Raw genomic sequence first — 22,037 nt, forward strand, 5'->3', positions numbered from 1 at the left:
TCAGATTTGAATTTTACTTCACTATTTTAGTTTAGGGATTGACTAAAATAGGAAGGTATCCCGAAATTCTATTTATGGAATTCTATTTTTAGCACTTCCATTTTTCCATCCATTGTTGCTAAGATCAACACTGGCTGAACTGCTATTTATAGTAGTGCTATTTTTAGCAATTCTATTTTTAGCATTTCTTGTTGCTATTTTCATTAGTAGTGTAGCGATTTGTTTGGAAAAACTAACTCTAAACCTGGGTCAGGATCCACTAAGCCAACAAATGGTTCAATTTCCAGTACCTAGATCTGCATAAAGAGATGTGTGATGTCGCATCACTCGAATCCAACAAAGAAAGAAATTGAGTAGTTGGATAGAAAGATCCATGAGTTCGCGGTGTAAGGAAATAGAAATCCACGATTGAAGAAATAACAATGGTTGGACAGGTATCTGTACATAGAGATACATGAAATTTTCTTTTATTCCTTCTTGATCGAGCTATATGAGTGGATCACTAAATTGGAAGATGGAAAAAGAAGGTGGAGGCTTGACGGTCCAATAGTGTGGAACCCGGAGTTAGTGCAGAGATTGGAAGCCTCTGAAGATAAGATCATGTGCGTTGTTGATCACTGGCTTGATTGTGTAATAGGATGATTTGTGATAGAATTCGCGTTTGATACCTCGGTCAGGTACAGTGAAGCAGAAGGACGCTTCTTCAAGGGACCGCGAGGTCAATATTTGAGATATTTGAATACTTTGTTTAAGATGCTCTTGTGTGAAAAGTAGGTTATGCCATTACATTGATGTTTGGAGCTACACAAAGTAGAAAGTTATTCAGGGATAGAGGGAAAACAGGCCCTGAATATAGCCTATTGATTAAGCCTCCTCTGAGTGACGATGAAGGATAAACACAGGCTTCACCACAGAGCCCTGTCAAGTTAATAAGGAAAGGGTTCCTGCGAATACCCCATCCTCCCACACCACCTCCATCTTCATCTCCACAACATACACCTTCACCCACACCACCACCACCTCCACCACCATTCAATATGGCAAATACAGTGAAGTTGCCCGTTTTCAAGGGCTTGGGAAATGAGGACCCAGACCAGTTTTGGTTCACTGCGAAGGCCATGTGGACAACCTAGAATATTACAGATGATCAGATGAAGAAAGAAATGTTGGTTACTACTCTAAAAGATCGTGCACTAACATGGTACATTAAGTATTGTACTGATAACCCTACGGCTCTGTTAGTAGACATTCAGACTGCGCTAAATAAGGAATTCTGTAGGCTAAATTCTAAATCACAATCAGTCGTTGGATTCAAGGAAATCATGATGAGGCCTGACAAAACACCTTGGGAGCTGGATCAGAGATTGAAATGCCAGATACATGAAGCTAACATGAATATTACGGATGGACAACACCGCGAATGGTTTGTAGCTTTGCTCTTGCCTCACCTAAGGGTTGCTTTATCACAGTAAAAGATTAGGAACCAGGCAAAAGCCTTGGAGATTGTGATGAGATTAAATGAGACATTGATTCAAGATGTTGCTTTGGGAGTTTAGAAGATTCACGTGGAGTTGCAGAATATTTTCCTAGAGTTCCAAAGTTTGAAGAAGGATAGAGCGGCTCGGCCAGAGGTGCGCGAAGAAGTTTGGTGCCTAAAGTGTAAAATCCAAGGGCATGATAAAGATCACTGCCATGTCTTTACGAATTATGTTGCAGGAGGAGGGTCGATGCCTCTGAGGTTGGAATCTCAGGTAGGGCCAAGTACAGGGCCTGCGCTATGGTGCACTATCTGTCAGGTAGCTAGAAAACATGTAACAAACAATTGTCACTTGCTACAGAAATTTGTACAGACACCACAACAACTCTTCTGCAACTTCTGCAAATCAGTGGCCATGATGAGAATAATTGTCGTATATAGTAGTTGATGATGGAAAGAATGCATGCGTATCAAATGCAAACAGAAAATCAACCTATAGATCAAGGCACTAGGGGAGCACATGGAGGATATCAGGTGCACAAATGAGGCCGAGGTGGAGGAGGACCTATGAGAGGTCGGGGACAAGTTATTTACTATAATTGTAGAGTGCTAGGACACTATGCATGGGATTCTATGAACCTGACATGCCTATCGTGCCAATATTGTACTCAGAGTGACCACACGACAGAAGACTACCCTGTATTGATAGCTAAAATAGAGGAGAAAAGGGCGCAACCTCAGCAACCTACCCAGAACCTATAGATAATTAGGGTTGAACCCCGTGAATAAGATCCTAATATAAATATCATGTTGCAGAGTGGAATGGCGACTGGTGAGGATAAAGGAAAGCAACCTGAAGAAGGCAAGTGGGTCCACAAGGCTCAAGAAAAGAGCTTAGGTTTGATTTGGAGTGCGCAAAAGAAACTTTTATGGAAGCGAAGAAAAACTTCACTGAGGCCTCTACCTCAGGAAGCTAAGATAATATGTCTGAAGAAATGGACCCCTCCATGCTTACAACATTCTTGGAGACCTATATGAAGCTACTACGTGACACCAAGGCCGTGAAAGGATTACAGGAATTAATAAATAAGTGTGCCGGAAAAGAAAATTCTCTTGAAGAATCGCGCGTAGTTAGAAAAATTGGTAAGCATAAGGCAAGACTAGGGCACGAGATGAGGCTCACTATGCAAATAGGGGAGTATGAAATGGATCAAGTTATTCTGGATTTGGGGTTGGATGTGAATTTTTTTCCTAAAAAGACATGGGAAAGAATGGGGAGACCCGCATTGCAGTGGTCTCCAATCCAATTGAGGATGGAAAATCAGCAGAAGATTATCCCCATGGAACGATTGTAGGGGGTGACAGTAGACATTGAAGGTGCGAGTGCTTTGGATGATTTTGAAGTGATAGAGATTGTCGATGATAACAATCCATACCCCGTGCTCTTTTGGATTGATTAGGCTATTGACATGAATGGGGTGATCAATCTGAGGAAGTAGACAATGCCATTTGAGAGGAAATCGCTTTGCGTAGTAGTACCTTTGGACCCTGCAGAAGGACACGTTATACTGAGCCGGTCCGCAATTATGAAAGTGATGATGATTTGGACCAGATTTACAAAATAATAGCGTGAGACCAATATTGGGTGAATCCAATAGTAGATGGACGCATTGCATGAGACCATGAATTTTCTTGTACATCAGATTCAGATGAGGAGTTGGAACACTGGAAGAATAGGTTGCATGAAGTATCTACGCTATGTTGTAACATAATGACTAAATCATTGTGCTGTGTATCATCGAAGGTAAGGATTCTACATTATTATGATGGTCTAATTGACGTAGATAAATTTTTGGATGCATTTGAAAGGGTAGTACCAAAGAAGCATCACTTCCAAGCCTTGGATTTGGCGTTGTATGCTACGCCTGCAACGTGGTGGGGTACACATAAAGACAGTTTTGATGAATGGCACGACTACCGAAAAATGATGAGATTGGGGTTTGGTATCCCAAAAGTGCGACTGACAGAGAAATATGATGGGAGGAGTGATCTGCGTGATCACTTAGAAAAATGGACAAATGCTTATGGAGCAGAGCTGCAACCGAATTGGGTGCATTTGTTATGTCACACTTTGGATGTAATACCAATGAATTGGTACCTGGAAACCGAGCTCCACCACGACACTGATGAGTGGGACGTTTTAAGATATGGATTCTTGATGACATTCAACTTTGAAGATGGATTCGAGTGCATCGATCAAGCATTGTAGGAGGTCAAGGTAGTGATCTTCATAATACCACAGGATCCCTTGGATTTGATTCAACCAAATTGGACCACCCAGCTATGCCATGCACTGGAGTGCTACAATGTGATTGCTAAAGAAGAAGACGAGGATCCAAGGAACATTAATATCCCAGAGGTAGAAGGTCACCGTGAAGTTGAGGGGCCGCAGATAGAGAATCCAAATATCACCATGCCACTAAAAACTAGACAAGTGAACATTGGAACAGAGGCGGAGCTGAAGTTTTCGAAGATAGGGGACTACTGGGATGATGCTATAGTCGATAAGGTCGCTGAGTTGCTTTGCGAATATCAGGATTTGTTTCCCACAAAGTTTTCAGAATTAAAATGCATCATAGGTGATTTGGGAGTGATGAAAATAACTTTGAAATGAGACGTGAAGCCTGTTAAGCAGAGGCCATAACGCCTTAATCCTAAGTACAAGGAAAATGTCTGCTTGAAGTTGGACAAGATGTTGGTAGGGGGTATTATCGAACCAGTGGAGGAATCTGATTGGGTGAGTCCAATGGTAGTTCAAGAAAAGAAGCAGAAAGATGAAATAAGGATTTGCATAGATCTCAGGAAGCTGAATGATGCTTGTGTTCATGATCCTTTTCCAACTCCATTCACAGATGAGGTATTGGATAATGTTGCCAGACATGAAGCATATTCATTCACTAATGGGTTTTATGGATACCATCAGATAAAGATCATGCCAGAAGATAGGAGTAAGACTACCTTCGTGACTAAGTGGGGATGCTTTCAGTATATGGTAATTCCTGTTGGACTTAAGAATGTGTTGACAATCTTCTCGTGCGTAGTCATTTCGGCATTCAAAGAGTTCATTCACAACTTTCTAGAGGTATATTTTGATGTTTGGACAATGTTTGGATTGGTAAAATGCAATGTAGCTAGTTTTTGCTTGATGCTAGATACATGCCGGAGGTATCAGATCATGCTAAACTTGAAGAAGTGTTTATTTTGTGTCCCTTTCGGAATCTTGTTGGGTCATGTAGTGTGCAAGCAAGGGTTAATGGTGGACCCTGATAAGATCACGGTCATAATTAATTTAGAGGCACCAAGGAGTGTTAAACAGTTACGCACAACGCTGGGTCATATTGGATACTATCGAAACTTCATCAAGAGTTATGCCCAAATTATCGTGTTGATGGAAAAGATATTAAAGAAGGATGCTACATTCTGTTGGGATGAAGAATGTCAGTGGAGTCTAGATGTATTGAAGGAAAAAATGGTCATCGTGCCGATCCTAGTCTTCCCGGATTGGAAGAAGGAATTTCATGTGCATGTGGATGCATCATGTATCGCATTGGGAGTAGTATTGACATAGGTTAGTGAAGGAGAATTGGATCACCCGATAGAATTTGCTAGCAGGAAGTTGTCTAAGGTTGAAAAAAATTACTCAATGACAGAGCACGAAGGGTTGGCTATAGTGTACGTGCTCCAGAAATTCAAACATTACCTGCTAGGTGGACACTTTAAGATGTATATAGACCACTTTGCATTAAAGCACCTAGTCAACAAGCATGTGTTGGTGGGGGAAATATGCAGATGGCTGATGTTGTTTCAAGAGTATGATTTTGAAGTAATTATGAAGCCACAACAATTGAATTCAAGGCCATATCATCTGTCGCGTATTGAAATAGGAGAAGAGCCTACCAACTCAGAGGAGGGGTTACCTGACATGCAGCTCTTTGCGGCGCGTGTAGTAGATAATCACTTTGTAGACATTATCCACTTCCTGACTACGGGAACGACTCCAAAAGGATACACTAGTTAACATAAGAAGGAATTGGTGGTGCATGTAGCATATTTTTCTGTTATTGCAAGTCACTTGTATAAGATGGGATCCGACGAAATAATGTGGTGCTATGTGCCTAATTTTGAATGAAGTTGTATCCTAGATGAAGCTCATGGAGGGGCTGTGGGAGGCCATTATGCAGGAAAAACAATAGCGCAGAAGATTTTACGCATTGGGTTGTCATGGCCAACATTGCATAAGGATTCCAAAGCATATTGTAGTGCTTGTGATGCATGTCAAAGAACCAGGAGGCCATCACAGAGGGATGAGATGCCTTTGAATCCACAGGTATCATTGTAGCCATTCGAGAAATGGGCAATTGACTTTGTAGGACCGATTCAGCCTCTGGGAAAGAAGACGGGTATGTGGTATATCATCACCGTGACCGAGTATTTAACCAGATGGGTGGAGGCACATCCCGTGAAGGACTGTACATGAGCAACATCAGTGAAGTTCTCATTTGAATATGTGTTGACCGGGTTCGGTTGCCCAAAGATTTTGATGACTGATCGTGGTACGCATTTCTTCAATGAAACGATCAGTGCGCTGACAGAGGAATTCCAATTTTATCACCAGAAGAGCATGCCATATCATCCTCAGACCAATGGGATGGTTGAGACGTTTAATAAGATATTGGAGAACGCACTGAAAAAGGTTTGCAATGTGTAGAAAAATGATTGGGATGTGCACATACCAGAAGTATTATGGGCTTACAGAACTATTTGTAAGAATCTTACTGGTCAGACACCTTTTAGGTTGGTCTATGGCATAGAGGTTGTGATGCCCATGGAGTATATCATGCCTAGTCTATGCATAACAAAATTTACAGGGATGGCGGACCGCAAATTCTTTGAAGAGAGGCTCGTGCAGATAGTAGAGCTTGAGGAGGATAGATTTTTGGTTGGATTCCATCAGCAGGTTCAGAAGGAACACGAAAAGGCATGGAACGATTGGCACATCAAACTGTGCACCTTCAAGGTAAATGATTTAGTTTTATCATATGACAGTAAGTTTGATAAGTTTCCAGGAAAATTTTAGATGCATTAGATGGGGCCCTATGTTATCAAAGAGATTACCAATGGTGGAGCAGTTCAACTTGTGAAATTGAATGGAGATCCATTTCCGAGAAAGGTAAATGGAAGCCGATTGAAGCCATACACTGGGGATCTGACCTGATGACTACATGATGGTAGCATAGTTTGAGCACTCCAGGAAACTGCAAGGAGGCATGGGACTATAAACTACACTTCCTAGTTTGTAGAGCTATGCAACAAGGGGTCTACGCGAATCAGATGGGTGTCATAGTACTAGAAGAAGCGCTAAATGAGTTATGATATAGAAGGAGAGACTGCGCAATGCAGCCAGAGAGTGACCATTACCGTCATTGTTCATGATTTCACTACCAAAAGACGGTTAAGAGGAGTGGGTGGCCAGCATTAAAGGCATTTAAGGTTGAAATTAAGAGTGGAATCTTTGGAAATCTTCCGCCAACATAGCATTTATGGATGGATTTTGGGGGGAATGGTCAAATTTGAATTCAAATTTGCCTATAAAATACGCGTGTCCATCCAGCAAGAAACACTTTGCATTCTGAGAATTTCTGTGTTGTGGTGTCTGTTGTGCATGAACCGTGAGTTCTTTGAGGATTTTCTCACAAGATTCACGTTTGATCAGTATCATGAGATAGAAAACAAGCTTATTCATGATATCAAGTTAGGACCAGGTCTAGTCGAAACCACTAGTACTGGGTGAGCTATTGATTCTGAGGGAGTTGCTTCTGAAGTGATCAATATGGAGGTTCTAGAAGTAGTGCCTATGACACTGAGGTCACCTAACCTGAAGCCTACGCCGATGAGAGAGGTATCCGAGCCGAAGAAGGATAATAAAAAGAAGCTGATGTCAGTACGTGAGTCACTACGAAAGCATGCCACTACATAGGCACAGTGAAAAGAAAAGCCAAGTGCGAAGTCAAAGGGGAAAGAGGTGGATCTGGAGGCAAAGGAAGGCGCAAAGGATATTGACATTGAGGGGGTGGAACCTATTTCTAATCTACTAAAGTATATCACTCCATGCAAGGTCAAGGTGAAGGTCCCAAAGGACCCAGATGCTAGACAGTTCTCTCTCAACACACCCCTCTTGGTCGAGAATATCACCTTTGAAGGTCTGCACTTGGCGCGGGTCTTGCACTCGAAGCTTGAAGACTGGGATTTGGAAAACCACGAGTGGCTCCCCTAGCTTGCTACCGACACCTTCATGCAGAGGATTTTCTACAAGGAGTCTGGTGTCACCATGTTGGAGCCAGTGGAATGGATTCGCGGGGTCAACAAGTCAGGGTTGTTGAACCTGTTATGGGTCATCGGACAAATATCAACCTAATTGTCATTAAGCAGCTATTGTGCCTAGTGCATGACAAGTGCTTGTGGCTAAATGAGCCGATCCCTATCACAGATATGTTGATCCATCGGATCACATTATTACCGCACTCTAGACTGAATCTGGCCAAAGCGTTTGACAGAAAGACGAGCGAGCATGACCTTGCTGAGAAGATGAAGGACAAGTTTAACTTGTCAAAAGACCACATGGGTATTCAATTACCAGCATTACTAACCCCGTGATTAAGATTGCAACACAGATTCTTTTTGGCAAAGTTATGTGAAAGTGCCGCACGGACGAGGTGCTGACAACTGTGGTTTCATTGGAATCTCAGGGCATGGAGGGCATACAGTTCAACTGGGCGCACTACATCTATAGCGAGTTCCTCGCAAACTGTAGAGAGGCACAGAATGGTAGTAAGACCTTTCACTATTTGTGGTTGTTTCTCTCAATTGTGTTGGTCGCGTGGGATTTGTGGGAGGACTGCCAATTTCCTCCCGTGGAGAAGGATTTATTGGAAGCGAAAAATTTTGCATCTCTCTAGGTCACCAAAGACGATGCGTGGGTCACAGAGAGTAAATCCTTTTGGGTAATGATGGAGCCAAGCATTCGCATGGCCATCAACCAGAAGTCATTGTTGTCACCAACCGTGTTTGAGAAACTCTCTAGGTACATGGAGTTCAAAGTGGACTTCCACCATGTTTACATCCGGGCATGAAAGGACCCCAAGCCGAAACAGTTCGAATTACCCTACCTAACTACTGATGACGCTATTGCACAGGTTGTCAAGCATTGGCCAACAAAGTGGCATTCCACATCCGATGTGGCCGCCTGGACTAGCAAGTCCATGGAGAAAAAGAAAATGGAAGCGACTAGATAAAAGGTTCAGTTGTTGGCTAAGAAGAGGAAGAAAGAGGCCGAGGAGAAGGCTTGGGTAGAAGCGGAGTGCACCACAAAGGAACAGGGAGAGCAGGAAGAGCGTGGCTCTAAAAAAAGTCAGAAGTCTCCTTCCCCCCAAACAGAGGAAGAGAAGCAGTCAGAGCAGGGTGGCGAAGACCAGCAGGAGAGCACTGCCTTCTGAGTAAAGTAGTTAGGGAGCAAGAAAAGGAAGGACCATGCAAGAAGACAAAAGCCAGTAATTGATTGCTAGATCTAATTACCTTGACGGAGGGTGACTTGGATGATATTGGAGATAAGGTGCGGGATTCTACAACAGAAATGCTGTAGCAGTTTGAGGAGCAGCAAAAGAAAGCAATGATCGCCATAAAAATGGGTTCGTGTGAGCTACAGATCCAAATGACTAGACTTTAGGCAGGTGCAGGATAGAGCAGTGCTGCGTCAACCAGTTTGGAACTGGGGACCGCTCAAGCAGCATAGATGGTTCGGTCAGTGGATCTCTAGGCAGTCACCCTACCTGATGGAGCTTTGAGCATGAAGGTGGCCACTGATAAGGCTATTGTCATCACTTTGAAGAATGTGGACCTCAACTTGGTTGTGCTACCCAGTGAGTTCCTTCACACACTGCAAGAAGGTGTGATTGCAAAGATTAACGCCCGAGAGCAATGCGCACTGAGCATGATCAGCAAGTACAATGTCAAATGAAACAGATGTTCGTGGAGAAAACAATAGTGCTAGAAGCATGGAAGAAAGTTTAGGCACAAAATTAACAAACTGTAGCCGTGGTGGCCGAGGCATGCAGAGCAGTCCCTGAACTGCATATCCCAGAGGAAGCACCGGTGGATGCGAAGATTAGGAAGTTGGTTGCAGGTGTGCATGACGCGAAGAAAAAAGTAGCGAAGGTTTAGTTTGAACTGAACCTAAATATTACCGAGTTAGAGTTGAAGTCATAGCCTTCAACTCCACTAGAGGTCAGAGAACAGCGCGTAGCCACTGTGGAGGATGGAGTTGCAGCAGTGGATGCCGTGGTGGTGGATTGCACCATGCTTTTCGAGCAATCCATGGAGGTATTCAAGGCACTGCAGGAAGATCCTAACCTACATAGGTTAAACATAGAATCTCGTGAATTACAACAGTGCTATGATGAAGCACAAGTGATGACACGCACCGTTGCTATAGCACAACGATTGGCCAAGCTCCATCAGGCAAAAATAGTTTCTCGAACAGGTAGAGGTAGTGTAAAGGAAAGAAGCGGTCCTCAAGCCCATATTCAGGCCTTGGCTTGATGAGGCCTATGTTATGTCCACCAACATTGAGTAGAAGTTGGCTGACCGATAGAAAACATAGCAAAAGATCAAGGAAGACAGTGTAGGACCAACAACAGAGCAGTTGGTGGAGTAGATAAAAAAGCAGCCACGTAGAGCGCGACTGAGGTAGCAGTGGCACAAGTAGAGCTGGGAGGTCTCTACAGTAAGATCTCCATGCCAACAGAGTGACTCGAGGGCGAGTCACAATATTTGTGTTGGGGGGCTGTTGGGGACGGGTCCCCTAGGGTAAATTTTGGGGCAAAATCCCAAATTTTGGGGCAAAAAGCCCAAGCTTTGTTGTAAATAATGTAAAGTCTATGCAATTTATGGTTGCGAAGTGTGTAGATAGTAAAGTGTCATAAAGGGTTTTACCATTCTTTTATGTAAGTTGTGTTGGCTTTAATAGATCTACCCATGGTCCGCGGACCATGGGATTGTATAAGTAGGAGAGTCTTAGAGAGTCTAAGGGAGATAACGAAGAGATGAAGATGAATGTAATATTTCAGTAGAAGAAAGAGCAAAGAAGTCTTAGAGTATAAGAGAGGTTCTCCAGCTGTGTGTTCAGAGGCCTAGAGTAGAGTCCATAGCTGAGTGCGTGGACCCCTGCAGCTGAGTGCGTAGGATGGTCTTGAGTTTGGAAGAAGAACTAAACTATTAATAAAGAGATTATTCCAGAAATTCATGTGTTTATCTATTTCCTTCTGTTATGAACGAATGCACTATTATGTTATGATGGATGATGAGTTTATGAATTCATACTGTATTTATGCGTGATTTCACATGATTTATCTTGTTATATGGACGCACGTAATAATAAGTGCTTACGCGAAGCATATCTTGTTGCATGTTAAAGTTATCGAACACTTAAGCTAATCTGGGTGAATACGAGATTAAGGTAACCACAGAGGCATGTAAGCGATTGATTCACCTATTTAGGGTCCCTGAAAGATAGTCATGAACGTTCGCAGAGGTATAAAATCTGATTAAGGGAAGTTATATCAATAAGCCCTAAGGGCTTATGGATCTATGCGAAGGCAGGTTTAGGGCATAAAATGACATTACACTAATCTCTGGGTGCGGAAACTTGGTTCCAGCATCCCCGCATATTGCTTTGGGTGAGACTTTAGTCCACGCTCCGTGGGTTGATGCCGAAAGGGCCAGTACTGTAGGGATTTGTTTGGAGAAAATAAATCTAAACCTGGGTTAGGACCCACTAAGCCAACAACAGATTTGGAGGAGGATTTGTAGGGAAAAACTGTTTGAGCCATAACTAGAGCATTTTTTTATGAAATTGAGCTTAGGAAAAGTTGTTCCTAGCTAATTTCGACATTCTAAATGTTATACTCCTATAGTTATAGGTGTCATATTTCATGATTGACTGGTTGAGATCTGTAATATGTTCATCCCTTTTGCAAATGTTTTCCATATGATAAAAAAATTAAAAAAAAATTAAAAAATGTAAAGAGGGTATACCCTAAAAGAAAAATCAAAGGGTGAAAAAAATAAATGGTCAAAAGAAAAAATGAAAAGAAATGAACCCAAAATAAAAAAGACCAGGAAAGTGTGAAAGTCCAAATGCCACTACTATTTCATTTTCTGTAAATAAAGCATCATGTATAGCTTGTTGAACTTTTTGCCACAATTGATGAATGGCCAAACAGCTTAATCTTGGCCAGTTCATGTCTGAATTTCATGTTTTAGAGATAGAGAATGAAATCTGTCCAAACTGTTTAAACTTGGCAGATAAGTAGATAGGTAGAGAAGCAAAGGAGCTCAACTATTTAATCTGAGCCTTTGGAAGAAATAAGTGCAGACTTAGATAGGCTTATCATGCAAAGAAAAGAAAATTGATGAGGGTTTTCCAGTCTAAGTGCACCCGGTGAAAGAAGAAAAAATGTTAGGCAAAGTAGGCTGGGTAGGTAGAATGGTGTTGTAGAATGTGGGTTGTGATGTATTGTATAAATATGTTAACTTTCAGTCCCATCACAAGTGCAAAGCAGATACTCTTGGAGCAGCTCAGGCGAGGCATGACTAATCTCCCATTCATACATTTTCCACAAGTCATTTACTAATTTCCCCCCCAAAGATGTTAAAGTCTGCTTAGTATCACATAAACCATTCCTTCCATTTTTCATCAAGCCTAAGTAAAACCCCTTTTACTAAGGAATTTTGTACAAGTATCACATAAATCCCTTTGTTTACCCTAAGCCTAAGTCTGGCACTTAGTGCTTTCATTTACATTTCTTTCATATTAACAAATTAACTTTTAGTATTTAAATCCCATATAATTTTTTCCCTTATCCCGTATTTATGTATATATCATAAAAATCCCCGCATTACTACATATCCCGCCCCTGGTTAAACTATAACCATAGCACTGTATAAATTGGGAATTAATGGTTCATCTGGAGCTTTTTAACAACCCACCGCACGCAACATTGGGATTTATTAACCTTTGGTTAATTAAATAACCAAACCCGCAACCCGACCAATGAAATCAACCCAGAAACCATTAAAAAACATTTTATTTAATATACCGGTCCCGTGCATTAACCTCCCACCATCTCCGCTAAGTGCCCGCTGTTGGATCTCGGCGCTCGCATCGGACGATCCTTATTCATTTTGCTACCCCCTTTGTCGCCGAACGTTAAGCCGTGGGGAATTGGTGGTTTTGCTGCTGTACCTTGGACAAGCGTCGTGCGCCCACGATGTTCGCTGCCCCACCACCCAAAACCACCCTAGCCCAAAGGCGGTGCAGGCAAAACAGCTTACTGCCCTCCCCCTTGTTGACGTCACCCTACCACATCACCTTCTGTTGACGTCATCGCCATGCCACCATCCCTACTGCGACATCACCTACCACGTCATCCATATCATACCCCTACTGATGTCATGCTGACGTCATCTGTCCTTTGGACCAAAATTTCCCGCCAAAATCATTTTTGTCAATAAAGGGTAAAAGAGGTCATTTTTGTTATGTTTTCTACATATAGTGCCCGTGCACTCCAAGCTTAAAAACGGCTCAGCTCCAGTTTCGACTGCCTCCGACCGGCATAGCTACAAAAGCAATCTCCGCAGCACTACTATTCAACCCGCCATTTTGCAGTAACACAGTTGAACCAGCAAACAGAGGGACTTCCAAGCCCGCAGAAGAGAAAAAATAGAGATTTACAGGGATACTTGCTGCAGTCAGTATGAACTTTCCGAGACATGAATTTCCAGAGAAAGGTGATGAAAGGACATGCAAGAAGTCTTATTTTTGCCAGACAGTAGTGAGCGGGGGTCAGATCCAGCATTAAAGTGTGTCAGAGGAGCATTAAAGAGTATCAGTGCAAAATTGAAGACAAGTCATGTCAGAATTAAAGGATATAGGAGCCGACTAAGAGAAGCAGATCAGAAGTTAAAGAACAGTTAATACAAACAGTCGGCACAGAGCTACAAAGGACACCTACAATCCGAACCCTAAAGAGCCAGCCTCCAACACAACATAAGTTAGCTATTCCTATTTGTCTTGTAAATTACGTTAGAGTAAAAACTAGATATTATCTCACAGTTGTAATGAGATATTTTGTACATATTTTGTTGTATAAATACCCCCTTCCACAGAGTTTTGAAGGGGTTGGGTATGTGTAGATTTCTTAGACTTTGCTGTAACTCTGAACTTTGGAATAAAAAGCTGTTGGGATCAAATTTTTGTCTAGTTTACTGGAAGAAGAATTGATGCAGAGGACTTGTCACAAAATTCTTGAATCAACCCATGGATCAATGAGTACTTTCTACCTTGTGTTTTACAGTTTCTTGTCTATTATATCATCTATGGTTCATGATCTGAATAGTAAAGAAAAAGATTAATTCAGAATTTGCTTGACTGCACTCTGTTTTCAGTCTTTATTATTCTCTGTGTTTTTCTTCTGAATTAGCATAAACAGTGAATTCTTAATTGCTCATGTTTCCCCTGATTCTCTCATGTTGAGTATTTGCTAAGGAATCCTTAACTGCTCCTTAATAGTAATCATCCATTTTCCCTCTGTCAATATGTCGAAGGATTCTTAATTGCCCTTCATCCATTTGAGTCCATTCCATCTGATTCCAGCCTTTAATTGTTCCATGTTTGAGTACCTTTCTCTGTGATGCCATCCTTTGTTAGAAACCGAATCCAAGAAGCCTGTTTCTTTTGACTCCATCATGCCCAATGGACTGAACTCTTCAGTTTCACCTCACTGTTCTATTGAATCTCACCACCCAAACTCAAAACAAAACCCTTGACCTTCATAACTAGCCTAAAACCTTCAAAAACAAAGCTAAATCATAAAGAGAGAGCCCTCTCTGGATGTAGATTGGCTAGAATCTGTATCTAAAAGATTGGTGTGTGGTTACCTCGGTCGTATTCCCTTTCTTACAACTTTTGGGAACAACCTGAGTGATAACATCATTGGCGACTCCGCTGGGGACCTGAATAATTGTTTGTTTCTACTATTTTTTGTATAAGCTACAGATGGAGACTGAAGTTAGCCAGGTAGCCTTTGAAACTGCTTTTGCTTTGCAATTGTAGAAGTAAATAAATGCTGCTTCAGTCTATCTCCGGTCTAGTTTATGGATTGAACAGTTGGTTTCAAATACTTGATCAGTTCCTCTTGTCAAATAAAATCTTTAAGAAAGTTTAAATCTCATATCAAAAGCCTCTTAAAGAAATCATAAAAGTTGTTTTGAAAAATCATAAAAAAATCGAAATAATCATAAAAAATTTCAAAAAAATTTGTTCCCTAGAGAAACTAAACCTTTTCTTCAGAAATGTTTTACATGTTTAGATCTGATCTGTGATGGTGGACAGGGGTTAGACACACAAAGGTTAAAATCATCCACCTGGCGACTCCACATCAATTTCACAATCAAGACTCCACTAGAGAAATGAACCTAAAAGAACTATATGAAAAGATCAGGATTTTGATTTGGATTGTTATCCAAGGCATTATGTTCTTTCTCATTGATAAGATTTTTCAATGTATATTGTATTTTAGAGATGACTTTAGATTAAAATTTTATTATTTTCCTTCCAAAAATCTAGATGAAAAGTCTCCTTACACATTTGAACAACAGTCTTCTAATTCTTATGAAGATCATTTTTCAGTAAGGAGAACCCAAAAATTGAGACTAATCAGCCAATCCCTGAACATATTCTAGTACCTCATAAAGTTCCTGATAGGTATAAACCACTCATTTTGCCTCCTACACTCCATGCTTTCCCTAACAATTATCCCAAGTATCTCCCAAGATTTGATGGAGAGAATGGTGTCACTGCGCAAAAACATATCCAAGTTTTTGAAGATTATCTTAACATATTTGAAGTGGATGAAGTGGATGTTAGTATTAAGCTTTTTTCTCTTTCTTTGCAAGGCAAAGTTAGGAGTTGGTTCAAAACCCTGCCTGAGGCAAGCATCTCAAGTCTTGAGCAGTTTTTCAAACTCTTCCTTGATAGATGGATAATCAAAGTCAATCTCCTCATGATCATAGAAGAATATAATCAGTTAAAAAGACATCCAGATGAAACAGTACAACAATTTTCAGATAGATTCAATCAAATCTGTCATTCGATACCATTAAATATAAAACCTCCCCTTGATTCAGCTCTATTCCATTACCCAAGAGCATTTGATTCAGAGATAGAATTTCATCTGAGAGAAAGAAACCCCTCCACTATGGAACAGATGCAAAACATGGCGGTGAATGTAGAAGTTAATCTGAAAATTAGAAAAGAGAAGCTGAAAACAGAGAAAGAGGAAAAACTTGACATTTTTATAAAGAAAGCAGAGGAAATGATGCAGAAGATCACAATGAAAGTTGAATGTTTTGTTCAAAATCATCACGACACATTTGTTTCACCAAAAGAAAAGGTTGACATTCATGAAAAAATTCCTACTAACCTGATCTACCATAGATCAGATGATAGATTCATAGAGAAATATGTGGAGAAGCAATCTCCTGATCTGATGTGTGCATTTGATACCATTTCTTCTTTCAATGATTTGCCCAAATATGATCAATATGATGATGATTATGTTTCTCAAATCCAATTTAACTTTGCAGAGGAATCAGAAGCTAATTTGGGGAATGACAAAATTCAGGATCAACAGCTTGAAAGAAGTGATCAGCTTGTTCATTGCAGCAATGAGAATGAGGAGGAAAGTGCAGAAAATTTTGAAATCAGTGAAGGAACTTTACCATTTTGTTTTGATTCTTTTCAATTTATTAGAGATAACTATCATGCAATTAGAAATCAAATGTCAACAAGTCCTGATATTAACCATCTAGAGGGCAATCAAATCTTTGTTCAAGATTTATCATATCTAGATTTGCAGTCCCAGAATGCCATTGAATGTCAGGTTGCAGAAGAAAGCTTGGAAGCAGGAATAGATGATCAAAAAACCCAAGTTGATTCCTTGCCCCTTTGTTTTGAATCATCTGAATTGTTTAAAGAAAAAGAAGAGCAGCTTGTAGAAATCTATCAAGTTCCATTTGAACCTATATGTAATGAGTTGCAAGAAACCTTCCAAGTTCTTTATGATCCATCAGCTGACAGGTTGAATGATGAAAGAAATCAGAATTCTTCTCCATTAACAGACTGTGAGAGTCAAAATCAAGATGATAATGGTTTTACAAGACATGCATTACAATCAGTAAAAATATCACCACAAAGAACAGTTGAAAACATACATGGTGATAAAGACAAAAGTGATTTCTCAATTCCAAGGCATGAAAGCTATCCAGGACATTTGTACAGTTGTTGTTTGAATCAACTCAAGATTAGTGTATATATTTTACAGGATCCTTTTGTACAGTTTCTAGATTCAGCAAAGGAGATCAAGAATTTCCTTATCTTCTCAAAGTTTAACAAAGCCAAATTTGATTGCAAGATCTCAAATTTAAACATCGTCAAACACAAGCAACAAAGGTCATTGATGTATATAATGCTTAAGTGGTTGCATTGGTTGTTTAATTTTACCTAACCAGTAGTCAGAAGGCTAATTAGAGTAAAGTAGGTAGGATTTTAGTTTGTTTTAATTCAGTTTTCAGTAAGTTAGGAAATAAATCCTTAAATGTTTGAATCCAAGATCTTGATGATTTGCTAATTTGGTTTGAAAGTTGCAGCATTTTTTGTTTCAGGTCAGATCTCATAGCTGTGCAGGAAAAGATTAAGAAAATTTTGATCAAAAGGACCAAGGCTGCAAGTTTCTACCCAAGTAACAAGGTGCTCAAGTAAGATTCAAAAAGGAAGAAAAAATGAAAAAATGTGTTTAAGTGTGGATTGGATAGTAACTTGCTGTAGTTGAAGCCCGAAGAGAAGGCCCTAAGCTCCATAAGTGTGCTGTCATGTATACAAATAAAGCAACCAGCAAAGGAAAATTTCAGAGCAGAGCAAAAGTTATGCAGAAGGCCATCTGACCTACTATTCTTGACTTTCCACCAGGGAAATCCATCCCCAAGTGGAGCTAGTGTTATACTCCTATAGTTATGGGTGTCATATTTCATGATTGACTGGTTGGGCTCTGTAGTATGTTCATCCCTTTTGCAAAGGTTTTTCATATTATCAAAAAATCAAAAAAATTAAAAAATGTAAAGAGGGTATACCCTAAAAGAAAAATCAAAGGGTTAAAAAAAAAATGGTCAAAAGAAAAAATGAAAAGAAATGAACCCCAAATAAAAAAGACCAGGAAAGTGTGCAAGTCCAAATGCCACTACTATTTCATTTTCTGTAAAAAAAGCATCATGTACAGCTTGTTGAAGTTTTTGCCACAATTGATGAATGGCCAAATAGCTTAATCTTGGCCAGTTCATGTTTGAATTTCATGTTTTAGAGATAGAGAATAAAATCTGTTCAAATTGTTTAAACTTGGCAGATAAGTAGATAGGTAGAGAAGCAAAGGAGCTCAACTATTTAATCTGAGCCCTTTGAAGAAATAAGTGCAGACTTAGATAGGCTTATCATGCAAAGAAAAGAAAATTGATGAGGGTTTGCCAGTCTAAGTGCACCCAGTGAAAGAAGAAAAAATGTTAAGCAAAGTAGGCTGGGTAGGTAGAATGGTGTTGCAGAATGTGACTTGTGATGTATTTTATAAATATGTTAACTTTCAGTCCCATCACAAGTGCAAAGAATATACTCTTGGAGCAGCTCAGGCGAGGCATGACTAATCTCCCATTCATACATTTTCCCCAAGTCATTTACTAATTTCCCCCCAAAGATGTTAAGGTCTGCTTGGTATCACATAAACCATTCCTTCCATTTTTCATCAAGCCTACGTAAAACCCCTTTTACTTAGGAATTTTGTACAAGTATCACATAAATCCCTTTGTTTACCCTAAGCCTAAGTCTAGCACTTAGCGCTTTCATTTACATTTCTTTCATATTAACAAATTAACTTTTAGTATTTAAATCCCATATAATTTTTCCTTTATCCGGTATTTATGTATATATGATAAAAATCCCCGCATTACCACATATCCCACCCCTGGTTAAACTATAACCATAGAACTGTATAAATTGGGAATTAATGGTTCATCTGGAGCTTATTAACAACCCACCGTGCGCAACATTGGGATTTATTAACCTTTGGTTAATTAAATAACCAAACCTGCAACCCGACCAATGAAATTAACCCCGAAACCATTAAAAAACATTTGATTTAATATACCTGTCCCACGCATTAACCTCCCACCATCTCCACTAAGTGCCCATTGTCAGATCTCAGCTCTCGCATCGGATGGTCCTTATTCATTTCGCTACCCCCCTTGTCGCCGAATTTTAAGACGCGGGGAATTGGTGGTTTTTCCGCCGTACCTTGGACACATGTCACACGCCCATGATGTTCGTTGCCCCACTGCCCAAAAACACCCTAGCCCAAAGGCGGTGTGGGCAAAACATCTTACTGCCCTCCCCCTTGCTGACGTCACCCTGCCACATCACCTTCTGTTGATGTCATTGACATGTCACCATCCCTACTGCCACGTCACCTGCCACATCATCTATATCGTACCTACACTGACATCATGCTGACGTCATCCATCCTTTGGACCAAAATTTCCCGCCAAAATCATTTTTGTCAATAAAGGGTAAAAAAGTGTTGTGTGTGGAGCATGATTGTTCAGAGGTCTTTTGTTTCAGCCGGATGTATACCCCAGGAAGTTTGTACACCCCTCCACATGGGGGGGTCTTGTCCCCCCCACGGGGGTCCAGGGGGTTCGATCCCCCCCGGCTAGGGGGTCCAGGGGCCAACGGTCCCCTGGCAGGGGTTCGGGGACAGCGCCCCCGAAGCCAAAAATAGATGTAAAATTGCCTTGTAAAAGTATAGTAATTTCTAGTCAATCTCGGCCGTTCATTAGGTGGATGATCTGATGGTAGAACTTATGTTTAGTTTAGGGTTTTTTGCCCTAGAAGGCAACCCCTCTCTTTGTATGAGGGCATTGTATTTGAGGTTGTGATATAGATGTGTGTTCTCTGAGCAAGAAACAGAGAGGTGAGACTGTGAGAGAAAACATAGGATATTATAGCGATTTGCTGTAGGTTGTGTCTCTTCATTTTGCTGGATAATAGAAAGGAAGGACTAGTTGTTCGGGGTGGATGTAGCCCAAACTGGGTGAACCACGTATATCTGTGTCTCTTTTGTTTTATGCATTTTCTGTGTTTATATTTCTGTAATATTTTATGTGTTCCATTGCTCTGTAATATATAATTTTCTAACAACTGATATCAGAGCTGAAGGTCTATTTGGCTGATAAACTCGCAGGAAAGAAGGGTTCCTCATTTGAGTGGGAGCAATGGCGGAAGATGGTAAGTTTAGGGTCGAGAAATTTAATAGCCAAAACTTCTCACTATGGAAGATGCAGATGGAAGATTATCTATATCAAAAAGATCTGTACCTACCATTGAGCAGAAAGACAAAGAAGCCGACGGCTATGACAGATGAAGAATGGAACCTTCTTGATAGAAAGGCACTCGGAACAATACGGTTGTGCCTCGCTGCGTCAGTCGCCTTCAACATTTCGAAGGAAACAATGATAGAGGGTTTGATTCAGGCGTTGTCGAAACTATATGAAAAACCCTCGCCCTCAAACAAGGTATTTCTTATGAAACAGTTACTTAATATGAAGATTTCGGAAGGTGGATCTGTTGTAGATCGTTTAAATGATTTTAATACAGTTACAAGTTAGTTAAGTTATGTAGGGGTAAACTTTGAAGATGAAGTTAGAGCTCTGTTATTCTTTTGCTCATTGCCAGAAAGTTGGAATGGTTTAGTAATGGCCATTAGTAACTCTGTCTCTGGATCTAGTAACTTAAAGTTTGATGATGTTGTCGGTGCTATCCTTAGTGAAGAAATGCGACGGAAAAGCTCCGGTGAGACATCAGGTAATGCTTTGAGTGCAGAGTCTAGGGGAAGAAAAATGGAAAGAGGAAAGAGCTCAGGATATCGCAGTAAATCAAGGAAAGGAAGATCCAAGTCTAGATCGGGGATAGTGTGCTGGAAATGCGGAAAGAAAGGACACCTAAAGAAAGACTGTAGATCTCGGAAAGGAAAAGAAGGAGATGCACAGCAAGAAAACAATCATGAAGCAAATGTGACAGGTGAGGTGTTACAAGATGCTTTGATTCTTTCTTTCAAAAATATTACTGATTCCTAGGTGGTAGATTCAGGGGCCTCATTCCATGCCACACCTAATAAGAAATACTTTCATGACTATGTTTAAGGAGATTTTGGACAAGTTCGTTTGGGTGATGATAAACCCTGTAAAATTGTTGGAATGGGTAAGGTTCTTGTAAAACAGCGGAATGGAAACCAATGGCTACTAAAGGAGGTGAGGCATGTTCCAGATCTAAAGAAAAATCTGATTTCAATAGGGCAGTTAGGCAGTGAAGGTTGTGTGACAACTTTCACAAATAAAGCTTGGAAGGTCACCAAAGGAGCCCTGGTAATAGCAAAAGGCGAAAAGGTTGGTACATTGTATTTATGCAATGGTATTTCTAACTTTGTTAATGCTTTAACTTCCAAAGGAGCAGATGCAGCATTATGGCCCTCAGACACATGAGTGAAAAGGAGATGAAGATTCTTCACTCAAGGAATTTGTTGCCGGGTTTGAAGAATGTTGATTTGGACTTCTGTGAAAATTGCATTTATGGAAAACAGAAGAGAGTCAGATTTCTCAGAGTTGGGAAAGAAAAGAAGAGCGAAAAATTAGAGCTTGTGCATACAGATGTATGGGGACCTGCTCAGGTATCATCTCTCAGTGGCTCTCGTTATTATGTTACCTTTATTGATAATCCAACTAGAAAAACTTGGATTTATTGTATTAAGAATAAATTTGATGTATTTGATACTTTCAAGAAATGGAAAGCTTTGGTTGAGATTGAGACAGGAAAGAAATTGAAGTGTCTTAGATCAGACAATGGAGGTGAATATTGCAGCAAAGAGTTTGATAGGTACTATTCAGAGCATGGAATTCGCAGAGAGAAGACAGTTCCAAGAACACCACAAGAAAATGGTGTGTCAGAAAGAATGAACAGAACAATCATGGAGCGTGCAAGGTGCATGAGATTGCATGCAAGATTGCCTTTACAGTTTTGGGTAGATGTTGTAGATACTGTTGTTTATCTAATAAACAGAGGGTCTTCAAGTTCCTTGGATGGTGGTGTTCCAGAGGAAGCATGGACAGGTAAAAAGGTAAACTACTCCTTTTTAAAGCCTTTTGGTTGTGAGGCATTTGTCCATATTGATAAAGAAAATAGAACAAAGCTTGAGGCAAAGTCAAAGAAATGTACCTTTATTGGATATGGTGTTAATGATTTTGGTTATCGCTTATATGATTACGAAAATCACAAAATCATTAGGAGCAGAGA

The sequence above is a fragment of the Pinus tabuliformis genome, chromosome X (assembly GCF_031772625.1).
Source record: "Pinus tabuliformis cultivar Carrire ecotype Pingquan chromosome X, CPIR1, whole genome shotgun sequence".
Taxonomy (NCBI): Eukaryota; Viridiplantae; Streptophyta; class Pinopsida; order Pinales; family Pinaceae; genus Pinus; species Pinus tabuliformis.